Here is a 13,467-nt window from a genome sequence, read left to right as displayed (position 1 = left end):
AGAAAAATCTACACAAAAAATATTTGACTAACTCTAATCTGTTTTCCCCAACGAAAAAACAATTTTTCCAGAATAGAAGAAGAAAATGACCTGAACTGAGCAGCAAACAACATGCTTTTCTATCATTTTGACGGACGGTTGAATAATTAATAGTATAACCGTTTTATAGCCAACTTCTATGCTGGGTTCCAGTTCCCTTAAAACCCCAGCGGATGGTGGTAGGGGTAAAAATAGGTCAAATTTAAACTTTATATGGGCTTTTCTTCGAGCCCTAGGAAAATATAACTAAAAATGAAAAAAATGGGATAAGACCGATACATATTTTCTGCTACCAGAAGCCCCAATTTTGAATTCTCCTAAAGACTATGGTCATGGTTAAAGGAAGAAAAATAAAAAATCTACCCTGGAAAGGAAGATCCAGAACCGGGGAACTTGAAGATTCATGAATTTTCACCATCTTGGATAACGTTTCTTTGCATACAATCTAATGCATACAAATCCATGAACCATCTTTAATGAGGCAATTGGAGGACTCCATTTGAACCAATTGGAAAACAACACCATAAAATAATTTGGGCTAGGCTAGGCTAGGCAGATAGAATAACAACAGCTGTAAGAATTGTGAGTAGGGATGCGGGAAAATAAAAAGGAATTCCACACCAAATCAATATTTATCCCATCATTACCTTATAATCAAAACTCAGACCCAATCAGATAGATATGAATAAAATGTATTGCAGAATCAACAACCTCCGAACCAGGCTCTTCAACTCTTAAACTACAATTTCTCTGAAACATCCTCCTCCTAGAGTGAAAAATCAATTAGTTCATCACTGCCAAACACAGTTGTAATTTCTTTTTTGGTTGTTTCCCTTATTATTATTTTTTATTTCCTTTATTATTCCCTTTCATGCATCCTGTGTTTTATCTTTCTTTTTTTTGAATCCTGGTTCAATTGAGTATAAGTGGAAAGTGTTGCTTAGGGGCAACAGCACCGGCAAAAGTTTCAATCCATCCCTGTTGTGTCTGTGTTAAGATCGTCAGATCACGACTGTATTCAAACGACACAACTAGATGAAACAATTAAGACTACACACAAGGTAAGATACGGACATGAAGGGGGAACCTTAATTCGCGGAGTCGTGAGCCCGAATGGCCGCCTCTAAGCGTCTCTCTCCACTCTCGCCCGTTGCGACCGTCGCGACCTCTATACCCAGGTATGACAACTCGTGAATACATCACAATCCCAAAATGTGTTTTTCATTAATTTAATTTCCAAACTTAAATATATCCTGCGAATAAATATGAAAAGGGATATTTCTTACAACAATTCCTGCTCCTTCTCTGCGTCGCATAGTGAGCTTGATTGTACTTAATATTATTATTTTCATTATGTCTTTGGTGCGTGAAATGCTTTATTTCCTCACAAGAATATCTTTTTGTTCCAGGAAAAATGATTGTAATCAAATCTAGTCTTATTGTCTTAACAAAATGAAAGTATATCCAATGGAATGCACAGAGCAGCTACGCGTTTGGAATGCATAAATCTATCCATAACTTTGAATCCCTCATTAGCTGCTAATGGAGTTCTTGTTATCCACGACCCTTCAAATGCACTTTATGAGTAAGCTAAGCATTGTTCACCAAATGAAAATTCCTTATGATGATATCACATGTAAACGAAGTTCGTTTTTTAAAACTGATAAGTTATCTTGGAGGCCTTGATCGAATGGAAACACCTCCCACTAGTTCTGTAGGTTCTTTCTGTTCATTCGCCACATCTGCTCATCTGATTCTTTTTCCACCACTGTTCCGTCAGGGATAACAATTAGTTCCTTTTTTACTTCGACGCTGTTTCCTGTTGAAATTTACTTTCTGTTTCAGTTTGAACAGGTAAAAACCCTTCTGTTGCAATAATTGTTTTCAATTCAGTTTCATCTACCTCTTATAATTTGGTTTCTGCTGGACATTCTCGACTATCAGTCTGCTCTACTGGAGTAACTACCGGAGACTGAACAAATTCGGATGCTAATTGAGCCTGATATGTTTCTATATTTTTAAATGTTTCAAATACTTTTCAGCTCATCTATCTGGTAATAGCAATGCCAATAGGCCTTGCGTTTATAAGCACAGCAGGAAAGAAATTCGTCACGGACAGTTCAACAACTCTTCTCGTCGTCATCGTTGTTTGTATTGTTGGTTCGGATTTTTTCGACTGTTTTCCGCCTTTCTCCACTCACCGTGCGAATTCCCCACCAGTGCAAATGTTTCCAATACGTTGGCTTGATTATTTTTTGATTCAGTCGAAAAAAATTTTCTGGCTTCCGGTGATGTGGCCAGATGCCAAATCCTCTGCACCGCCCTGTTACTACTGACTGCCATCCTTCTCTTCCCAGACGAATCATCGATGAAGAGCATAACCGAACTGCTCTTGGTACATCCGGAATTGCACACAACTGGGAATGACTCGTCATATACTGTCTCCCTTTTATTCGATCTCTCTAATGCAATATTGATTTGCCTTTCGCTCAAGAAATCACGAAGACACCGTGACGCGTCGTCTGAATACGACTACGAAGCTCCACTCCGCCAGGAAATCACCTGAGCATAATTGAGGCCTACCGGACGACGTTGATTATCAATTCCCACTACTTTCAAATGTATCCCCCATTTATCTTTCCCAACAGATTTGACCAAACAAAGAAAAAAAGAACGTACTTCACCATTGCTTGACTCCATTAAAGGACCCATTCATGCTGTTATGACATTAATGGATATATTCATGCATTGATCATCTAGCGGACATCAAGTTAATTGTTTATTTCTTGATTCTGGCTGTGGTCTCACATCTTCCCTGCTGAGTCGAAGCCACTGAGATTTCTCTAGTCTGTTTGACTCATATATGTTGACAGACTGCAAAGCGAAGTGTCATTTTGTCATGAAATGACTAGATGCCATTCTCGTCATGGATTTAGTCAATTTGATCTCAGAATATGACTCCAATTTCATTTACGACTAAGAACAGGGGACGTTATGCATTTTCTGACTAAACTCACCGCACTTGTTTCCAATGCCGCTTGCTCCTCTTTAAAAGCCAAAATCATCAATTTATTCTTTTGGTTCCAGACAGATATTCAGGCTATGTGCCTGGCTATGTGTAATCATGGTTCCACTGGCTATGTGCACGGCTATATGTGCCATCATCGTTCCATTGGCTATGTGCCCGGCTATTAGTTATCACCGTTCCAGTGGCTATGTGCCTGGCTATGTTTTATCATCGTTCCATTGGCTATGTGCCCGGCTATGTGACATCGTCGTTCCATTGGCTATGTGCCCGGCTATGTGCCATCATCGTTCTAGTGGTTATGTGACCGGCTATGTGCCGTCATCGTTCCAGTGGGTATGTGCCTGGCTATGTGCCATCATCGTTCCAGTGGGTATGCTCCCAGCTATGTGCCAACATCGTTCTAGTGGCTATGTGCCCGGCTATGTGCTATTATCGTTCCAGTAGCTATTTAATTTAATTTTTGACAGGTCGTGAGATTACAACTTCTTCTGCACATATGATCTCTCAGTATATCAATATCTCTTATACAACGAGAATTGCAATAAAAATTAAATGACTCATCTAACCATTTCCTTCGTTGTTAAACAGGTAACATTCATCCTCTTCAAAAGCCAAGTTTTATCAACATAATCAATAACTTTGCGGTTGCCTGGACGATCCCTTAGCATATTTTAACAAGCGATCTCCCACTCAACCGGACCGAAATGGTGGGGGTACTTTTCGGATCGTAATCCGGAAAAGAACTTTACAAATCCGGACTAGGTCTAATCTGTTCAGAATCGCAAGGCGATTCCAACGGAATTAAGTCCGGATTTTTATCTTTTCCCGTTCACGAGATAATCACGGTTGAAAATCGTGAAATATCACGAAAACCCAAAGTCTCCACGTCCGACTACATCGCTTTTAGCCGTATATTCGGCTTGTAAAAAAAAACTAATTGTTACAAAATGTAGCCCTTTCATCCCTCTTTCAGAATCCAAAAGGATTTTTTATAATTCTTTGAGATGTTTGAGATATCACGATTTTCGTGATACCCCCATTTCGACACATTTTCCAAGCATTTTATTCGGCGTTGCCGATTGCCGTATATGTGCTTTTCGCCCCCTTTCCTGTCCACTCCTTCGCTTTTCCCCTGTTTCCTATGTATCAAGGCCTTGTATATCGATACAGATGGGACTTGATACATAGGAAACAATGGAAAAAGCGAAGGAGTGGGGGCGAAGTCACATATACGGCAATCGGCAACGCCGAATAAAATGCTTGAAAAATGTGTCGAAATGGGGGTATCACGAAAATCGTGATATCTCGGACATCTCACAGAATTATAGAAAATCCTTTTGGATTCTGAAAGAGGGATGAAAGGGCTACATTTTGTAACAATTAGTTTTTTTTTACAAGCCGAATATACGGCTAAAAGCGATGTAGTCGGACGTGGAGACTTTGGGTTTTCGTGATATTTCACGATTTTCAACCGTGATTATCTCGTGAACGGGAAAAGATAAAAATCCGGACTTAATTCCGTTGGAATCGCCTTGCGATTCTGAACAGATTAGACCTAGTCCGGATTTGTAAAGTTCTTTTCCGGATTACGATCCGAAAAGTACCCCCACCATTTCGGTCCGGTTGAGTGGGAGATCGCTTGTTAAATGACGAATCATAGACTCACCTACCTTGTAAATTGAAGCTCAAATACCTCATGGTTATTGGTTAAAACCAATGCGATGGTTTAAATTTTATAAAACAAATAATGAAATTTGTCTAAACAATAACAAAATTATCGATTTTAAATCAATTTTTGCTAAATTTTGGACTTTAATCGATAGCTTCTAACTCCTTCCACAAGGAGACGGGGAAACAAAATATTTCATGTTACCATCAAAAGTTTAATATGTCCCCAAACATGTCATGATTTACATGGATGGTTTGAAACCCAACACTTTATTTTAAAGATAAATGAAATCTTAAAATTGAATACTCCTGAAACGTAGAACAATTTTAACAATTTTAAAGTAAAAAGTTGAATACTAAAAGCATTAGTATTTGGAATTCAACTTTTTTCTCCGAGTGCTTTGGAGTTGCGACATTAGACATTATGGTTTGTGATCTGGAAAGGTTAAAATCGCCGGAATTGTGGCTCCTTCAGACAAAGAAACAGAAGATTAAAGGAACTCTAAGTCATTTCAAGAATCTAATAATCGAGAATCTTTCAAAGGATCTCAAGTCGCTACGTTTTAAACACTGTATTGGATAGTTTTTTCCCGAGCTTTATTTGTTCGACGGTCTTAACTACCGATTGTTTTTTTTAACCAAATTTTGTTTTACGGTCTTAACTGCCAATTGCATGTGAACCAGCAAGCCGGTATTAACTGTCGTAATGCCGTTTGAATACAATAATCAAGGTAATTCTATTATAAATATATTTTTTTCCTTCGTTTAACTTTAATATGCTGACGGAAAAATTCCATAATAACCAACGTACAGCAAGTGACTAGTGACGTTTAAAAAATAAAGAGTAGTAGCTTCTTCGGATTGATTTTATATACTAGATAATTAGATCTTAAAATTTAGTTCTGGTGAATACCGATAAAAGCAATGCGCAACCCTAGACAATTCTAGAATCGTAATTGAAACAGGGTACTTAAATAGAAATACAATCTGGTACAAAATCAAACAAATGTGATTCTTTAAAAAGGAAACACAGAAAAAGGTGAAGGGTCCGCTTTGTAATGGGAGGGGCTTATTCTAACTTTAAATTACAATTGCCGACAGGTGTATGTCAAAAATAAATAAAAAATAACACGTGAATCAGCGTGAAAAACTGATTATACCCCTCTATATTAAAATCAAATCACATTCTTTGCAAGTACCCTATTGAATTGCATCTTTTACGTTTTATCTTTAGTAGTTTCTGATGCACCAGTTAAGGAATATCAAGTTGCTGAGAAAAAATCTCTCGAGTCTGTTTGCTTTCCGAAGCCTTTGATAGGGCCTTTGTATTCTTATGTAGCTTGAATTCACTTAATTTTTTTTTAATATGTAAGTTTTCCATTACATTGTAATGTATTTTTGGTTGTACTCGACAAAGTCTTCATCTTATTGGTTGCTCAGCTCTTCATCATTTACCTTGAATCTCACCTTTTTCGTTAATAAGCAAAGGCAATTTTAGTCCAAACTCAAAATCTTTAATTAATTTCTTATTTATGGAGAAGTAAGGATTTAGAGATTGCTGTTCCATTAATTATCAAATAGTTGATTTAACTTTTTTAAATTCCTTTTGACATTTCTTTTACTCCTTTATTTACTCCTACAGAAGTACAAAGACAAATTTTATATTATGATCTTAAATTTTTTAGATTCAATATATCAAAACCACATTTTGTATCTTTTGTTGTTGAATTAAATTAACATTTATTGATGCCATTCATTCCCAAATTGAGGCAATCACTTCAATTAACATCACCTATAATCAAAGTTCCAGAATATGGGAAGACAACTTTCTTTTTCTATCAGATTTGATTGGTAGATGATACTGAGGGGACAGGTCAAAGAATAAGTTTTGGGCTGGCCAAATTAATGAGAGATTTGCTGCGACTTATACTAGACATTGTTGAAATGAAAAAAAAGCCCACTTTGCCCAAGCCTTTGCCCACTTTGTCCACTATTTTCTATATTGACTTACTTATCCAAAGACCAAACTGGACTTTTTTAAACAGCATTCCTTTGGTTGTCCATCTATAATCCTCTTAACGTTCCTAATTATTCATAATCAAAACGGATATGCAAACTTTATCTGCCGAAAGCGATCTTTCAAATTCTGCTAAGATTCCATAGTCCTTTTGAATCTTTAATTTAAAAAAATTGTAACGATGTGAATAAAATACCAATCGAAATAATCTTATGTGTATAATGGGTTTCTTTATAAATTTTCTCATATTTTTAATTTTTACGAAGTTGAACAGGCATTTCTGTCATACATCAAACAGTAGATGAGCCATTCTTTTTACATTGACTGTAATCAACATTTGTTTGGCTTACTTTTATCACCGACATTTTTTTCTCGAAAAGGTATATTATGGTATTAGGCAGTTTGCCCTTGGACAACTTTGCTGCATTTTTCTATATCAGTTTGCATGGCTCGCATTCATTCTTTGAATTGAATTGCTTCTTACCAAGGGCTTCTAAAAAACTCTGATGATACACATGAGCGCGTTAATTTTCATTAGCGTAATGCACAACAGCATTATTATCATATGGTATTTTTACTATACCATTACAATGAAACATCTTGTGAACATGTATTATGAACTGGGCTAACTTTCTTTCAAGTGTTTCAATTACAATATTACAATTTTATTTGCATCCATTGGAGCTACTTTGTAACGGGTTTCACTGAAACCCGTTACAAAATTTAGATTCTCTCAAAGTATTGTAGAGAAACCTATCTCCAGCAACACAACCTGCACTTTTTACAATTTTGATATAGGTACCATGTGTTCTTAAACGAATATCTCATCAAAATCAATGTTGAAGCAACACAAAATTCTAAGAAGTGTAGACGCAAAAAACACCGTTTAAATTCACAAACAATTCACAAACAATTATTTGTAGTTGGAACTGTAGAGAAAATATAAAACAGAAAGAATAAGCCAGAAGAAAATGTATTCAGATAAAGAAGTAATGCGGCGCATGCATCTTGTTTCTTACAGAAATAAATATTTGAGATAATGCGTTTACTCACAATGTAACGTTTATTAGGATAATCTGAAATAGAGGTTGATAACTAATGTGAAGGTGAAAGGAGGAAAGAGAAAGACAGTACCTTTTACTCGTAAGTAAGTAGTGAGCTTTGTACAAGCCACACGGCACAACACAACACAGCCCAGTACAAACTAAAACTCCTATTGAGAAACACCTGGTAGTTCAAACTAAAAAAACAATCTGGCCACGAAAGAATAATAACGCACCCTTAAATATGAAAAGAGTTTGGTGGCGACATGAACAGAGAAAACGATAGAAAAAAAGCCCAATCAAATGCACCACTAGTTCACATAAATGTTAACTGACTTAATTGAGGTTTAGGGGTATTTAAATGAGGTAAAGAAAGAATATTTGAAGTACGCGTTGAGGGCGCGTGATTTATGGATTGAGATTTAATATAGAAGAGGCCAAAAGCGAGAAAAGAAAAGGGTTGCACCTGAACTGCTCAGGTATGTGATGCCTTACATTAGCCGTAGGCTAAGTGATGCACACGCTGTTCTGTTACAGTAATATCATTCTTTGTTAAACCTGTTAAAGCAGTAAGAGTGAAGGATTTTGGACGGTTAAGGTGAAGGATTCCGCCATGATATGAATTGAGACTGAAATTTTGTTCTATCTTGGCAGCTTCTCAAAATGTATCATTTTTGTGAGAAAAAGATTTTATTTCGACGACAGCTTTCCCGTGACAAGAACACACGAAAATACCATCTGGAGTTGCAGAACGATCCGTACGTTAAAGAAACTTGCAATCGAGCATCATAAACCTCAACATGTTGAAGTAGATTGGACTCTTTCATTAGTTTTTTTTATTGAATAATTCTAGTACTCCTAGGTTTTATTTCCTAATTGAAGTTGGAAAAGGTAGAATGTATATACAATTTCTTTATAACATGGTAAAGGCCTAGTTATCATACTCAGTAGCTTCAGATCGGAACGTACAGCAATCAGTCGGGTAAACTTCATGCTGGAACAAAGACTTCGAAGGATTGTTTAACGTGTTCTCATTAATTAGAACACTAGCTGTTTTAACTCTATCCTCTTTGACATTGTGTTACTGCTTATAATTTACTAATTCCCTGCGCATATGTTTTAGGAAGCATTGCGTATTTTCTTATCTCACCCCTTTTTTCGCGAATAATTTTCCATCCAAACGTTGGAGAAGGAACATAATCAGCTTTAGATGGAAATGGATGGATCAAATACATCGCTGGATGGGGGGAAGGCAATATAATAAAGATTTACTCAATGCTTTGACGAAGGTCAAAGTAATAGAAGAACATCGGACATCTTCAGTGTCTCTAGCTGACAATATTAGACAAATATATCCAGTTATCACTTAAATCCAATTTCAATAACTGTTGCTGCTTGAACAAGGAGCCACTTCACACTCCCTTCTACCACTGTTGTTTCAACAGCTGATGGATCGCGCTATTCTGTGGTTGTGGCGTCTTTAGCCACCGTATATAGCTTTTTCTCTCTCCGTGAGCACTTTTCCGTCACCGTATACAACATTTCCGCCGTTTGAGGATTTCCCTTTAGTAGGAAAAATGGAGTCATACGCACCTTACATCAAATCACTGACACTCAATCAAACGTCATCAAAATTCATTCTTTCGACATGGGAGGATCCAGTAGGGTAACTTTTAGATTTCCTGGACAAAAGAAAGGTGAAAAATTTCCTGAGAAGTTTAAAACGTCATTTTTGAACCAAGTGACGGGTTACAGTGTTGATCTTGGGGTTTTTTGTCTTTCAGATTTGAGCTTCTTGAAAACTTCATAATGGATTTTGGTTGACGAGCAAACGTCTGTAACTTGTATGAGCTTCAAACAATCCGAATTTCTTTAAGTAAATAAAATTTTTATGCGATAAAATAAATTTAAGTGTAAATGAAATTCAAAGAACATACAGTCATCCGTGAAAGTTTCTTGAACAAGCAAATGGCTCTCTATGTTTTAAGTTTAATTTGACGGAAGGGATACTACGGTGCCTACCGTACCCCTGATATTTTACGCCCTTTTCTCTTTTTCTTTGTATTCTTCTCTTCCTTTACCTACGAAAGAAAAAGAGAAAAAGGCAACCCTCGGCAAAGAAAACCTTTCTCAAAGCATGAACTGCATGAAAGCAGGAACTGCCAAGAAGTAAATTTGTTTAGAACATAACTAATAATACTGGAAGCTAATTTTATATTGTGGAATCTTTTTTATACAGTAAAATGGATACTGCCTTTTATGAAAGTAGAATTAGAATAAATGGAGAAAAAATACTGGAAAAAAGCAAAAGGGTAAAACTATTAATTCAAACTAAAATTCAAGTTTAGTCCTCTTTTATCTTAAATTAACAGTTGGAATTGGGAGTTGATTTTGATTTAATTAAAGTACCTAACGTGATGATTCCTGCTTTCCCAGACGTGGGGCGAGATATCGTATTGAATGTGGATTATAGTTCTGATTTGGATAAGGTCACAGTTTTGCTAAAGCGATACCAGCGATAATTTGTTATTGAAAATTACTTCAATTGTCATAAAACGGGTGTTGAATAACATGAGTAGATATCGTATTTAATTTGGATCCAATAAATATAATCAGAAAAAAGTTAAAGGTTTTATGATTTATGGTAGGCTATTTTAGGAATATAAGTCTTCTGTTGTCTGGAAATAGACTAGGCCGATCTGTATTGTAGAAACGTTTTTCAATCACCAATTAAAAAAACCTAGATAATTTAACAGAGGAGCTAGAACCAGAAGACGTCATCTCTTTTTTTGTGATGCAATCTTGTAAAAGTCAGTGAATTTTTAATGAAAAGATGGAGGAACAATTAATACGCTTATCTACTATTAAACTTACTACGAAAATTTCGTCAGCACTACATTGTTCGGCGATGGGAGATTAAGGTTAAAGTGAGTTCTTACTTTCTCAGCTAAGTCAAGTTTAGTTCCTATAACAAGTATGGGAATGTGTTCTAATTAATTAGTAAAAAAGGTTGAAAATTCTCAAGAAACACAAGAATTTTCTTTATCCAAGCTTGAGATCTGTGATGAACTAATAAACTTTTTTTGATCTTATTCATCTATACCTTGATTCCTTGTAGGATTTACACTTGTCACCGATGATAAAGTACTTCCATTTCATTCTTTTTTCAAAACCTCAGCCAGCCATTGTTTCAAATTCCTTTCTGACTTTCGGTTTTTCAGGTCATGAACTAAAATGATACAAATCCAAAAGATCATTGAAATGAAATGAATAGAAAAAATAAGTAAAAAATATACTTAGTACACTTGTGAATTTCAATCAGCTTACCATGAGCAACTGTGAAATACAACGATTGTATGTGTCAGAACTTCATCTAACATCCTAGATCATATAATTCCACAAAAAACCTCTTTTTGGCCGAAGTTCCTTCCCGGTATTTAAGTAGTTTTACATATACTGAGCAGTCAATAGTCCATGTTATATTGATTGATAATTGGTTCATCGTGATAGAGAGTGTGGATCAATAATGTTTTACCCACTCCAGAATCTGAAATCAATATCTATAGAAGCGATTAAGTATTTTTTTTTTTGTAATTTTTAAATTCTGATTCTAATAAGTTCTATTTTTATTATTTTTATGGGAGCAAAAAGACTTGGAGCAAGATTGAAAAACAAGCGACTGTTGACGACAGCTCTTGTTTGTCAACAGATTTCGCCACCTAGTAATAATAACTCGCAAATTAAAAAAGCTTTAAAATAGCCGAAAATTTAAAAAGGAACAGAAACTAAAAAGTAATAGTGAATGTATTCTTTAAACTAAAAGTGTTATTCTAGAATTTTCTTCTTAAGAACTGTTATCAGTTGCTTTAATTGTAAGATGTTAAAAAGAAAAGATATTCATTTGATTAACAAATTTTATTTATTTAGGAAAAACATATCTATGTTGTATCGATTACAATACTCGAATTAATGCTTTTCAGCTTTTGCGTGTGAAATGTAGACGCTAGTGATCAGTTTAAATTTTTCGGCTGTTGTTCTACTCCATCTCAATGTTTTTTCTTGAAATCCTTTTTGCCAGCAGATCAATTTCTGGTCTGGTTTTAGCTTTTTCAAGTGTTGTAAAGTGAGACCGGGAGAGATTGGCATAATTTTCAAGTCACAACTTCTACGCACTCTCGAGATACCCGTATAGAAGGCGTCGAAGTGAATGGGTCTCGTCGGTGCTGAATTGAAATCAAGAATTATTTTTTTTCATCGTTTTTCCTTGAATTTTTCATATGTGATTGCGAAAGCTAGTTCAACTGCATGCGGGAGTATATTGACTTTTCCGGTCAACTGATGCAGATTGCAAGGTCTTACTTTCAATTGTTTTTCTCCTGTTTGCATCTGTATCGGCAGGGCTACTCTACCTAAAATAAGTGTTTCAGTGTCCACCCAAGTATTCTGATTCGCCGAAGGAACGTGAACGTTGATGGTGTATGGATTTATCTGTAGTACTACCACTTCTCCTGGTTTCGCAGTTACTATTTGTAATGTAGCTATTCGTATTTCTTCCTCATCTTCTTCTTCATCGAAGGAAATGGACTCGTACGTTACGGATGTCCCGTTGGCCAATCCTTTAGTTGGGTTGATGTTTTGAGTCAAGAATCCTGGTGCACCAGCCACAAATATCCCCCATAGTCCACGTTCTTGTTTGTATAGTATATCGATTTCTTCTATACTCATATTGGTTGCTCTTTCTCCCGAAATGGGTAAGCGCCAAACAAGGATAGGAACACGACGCACTTTAGCGAATCTGACAGCCATGTCATAGCTTAGAGAGCTTCTTACTTCGTTGAGCGTGACAACGATTGGTGCGCACGGCCATTCTGAATCCTTGGAAATGTTCATTTTCTGAACGACTTCGTCGTCAATGGGTTGTGTTAAATGTTGAAATTAGCGATATTTGATCTGCGTCACCAGTTCTCATTTGTTCTGTTAGCTCAAATAGAATGAAACGAAAGAACAGTTCAGCACTCACCGTTGATGGACGTATTTCAGTTGACGTGTAGTGCATTAGGTTTCGTTGATCTACCACAGCGCAAAATAAAGATTTTTCTCCTATGGGCTGCATTTGATAGGAGTCACAAGACAAAATTACTGTCAGTCCTCCAAACGGAAGATACAAACAACCTAGTTATCGTTTTTGTAAAAATGAGTAATGAATAGTTTAATTTGTGACGTTTTACATTAAAAAATTGTAGTTGTACTAACCAGTTATTTCTTTCAGACGTTGATCTATGTGTGCTAAACCAATAGGTCCAAGCATCGAAGCCTCGTCGATCAAAAAAATTTGCTTTCCAGGAAATGTGATTCGCGCAGCAGCCAGCTTTATTGGTGACATTGGTGTCAACTTTGCGTCGGTGGTCATATCAGAAGGATTCACCCTAAATCCGAACAAAGAATGGATTGTTTGCCCTTGAGGTATATTAGCAACTGCGGATCCAGTTGGAGCGCATACGACTATTCCGTCACCGAAAGATTCCGCCAGTTTTTGTAGGGCAATGATGGTGTGTGTTTTTCCGACTCCGGGGCCACCATACCGTAGCACTAGTTTTGGCTGCGGTTTAAGATCACTTTTTAGTTTTTTCAAGTAAGTCTCTATTTGATCCAACAGTCGTTGTTGTTGATAG

The sequence above is a fragment of the Daphnia pulex genome, chromosome 10, assembly GCF_021134715.1.
Source record: "Daphnia pulex isolate KAP4 chromosome 10, ASM2113471v1".
NCBI classification, from domain to species: domain Eukaryota; kingdom Metazoa; phylum Arthropoda; class Branchiopoda; order Diplostraca; family Daphniidae; genus Daphnia; species Daphnia pulex.
Note: the sequence above shows the minus strand (reverse complement) of the source record.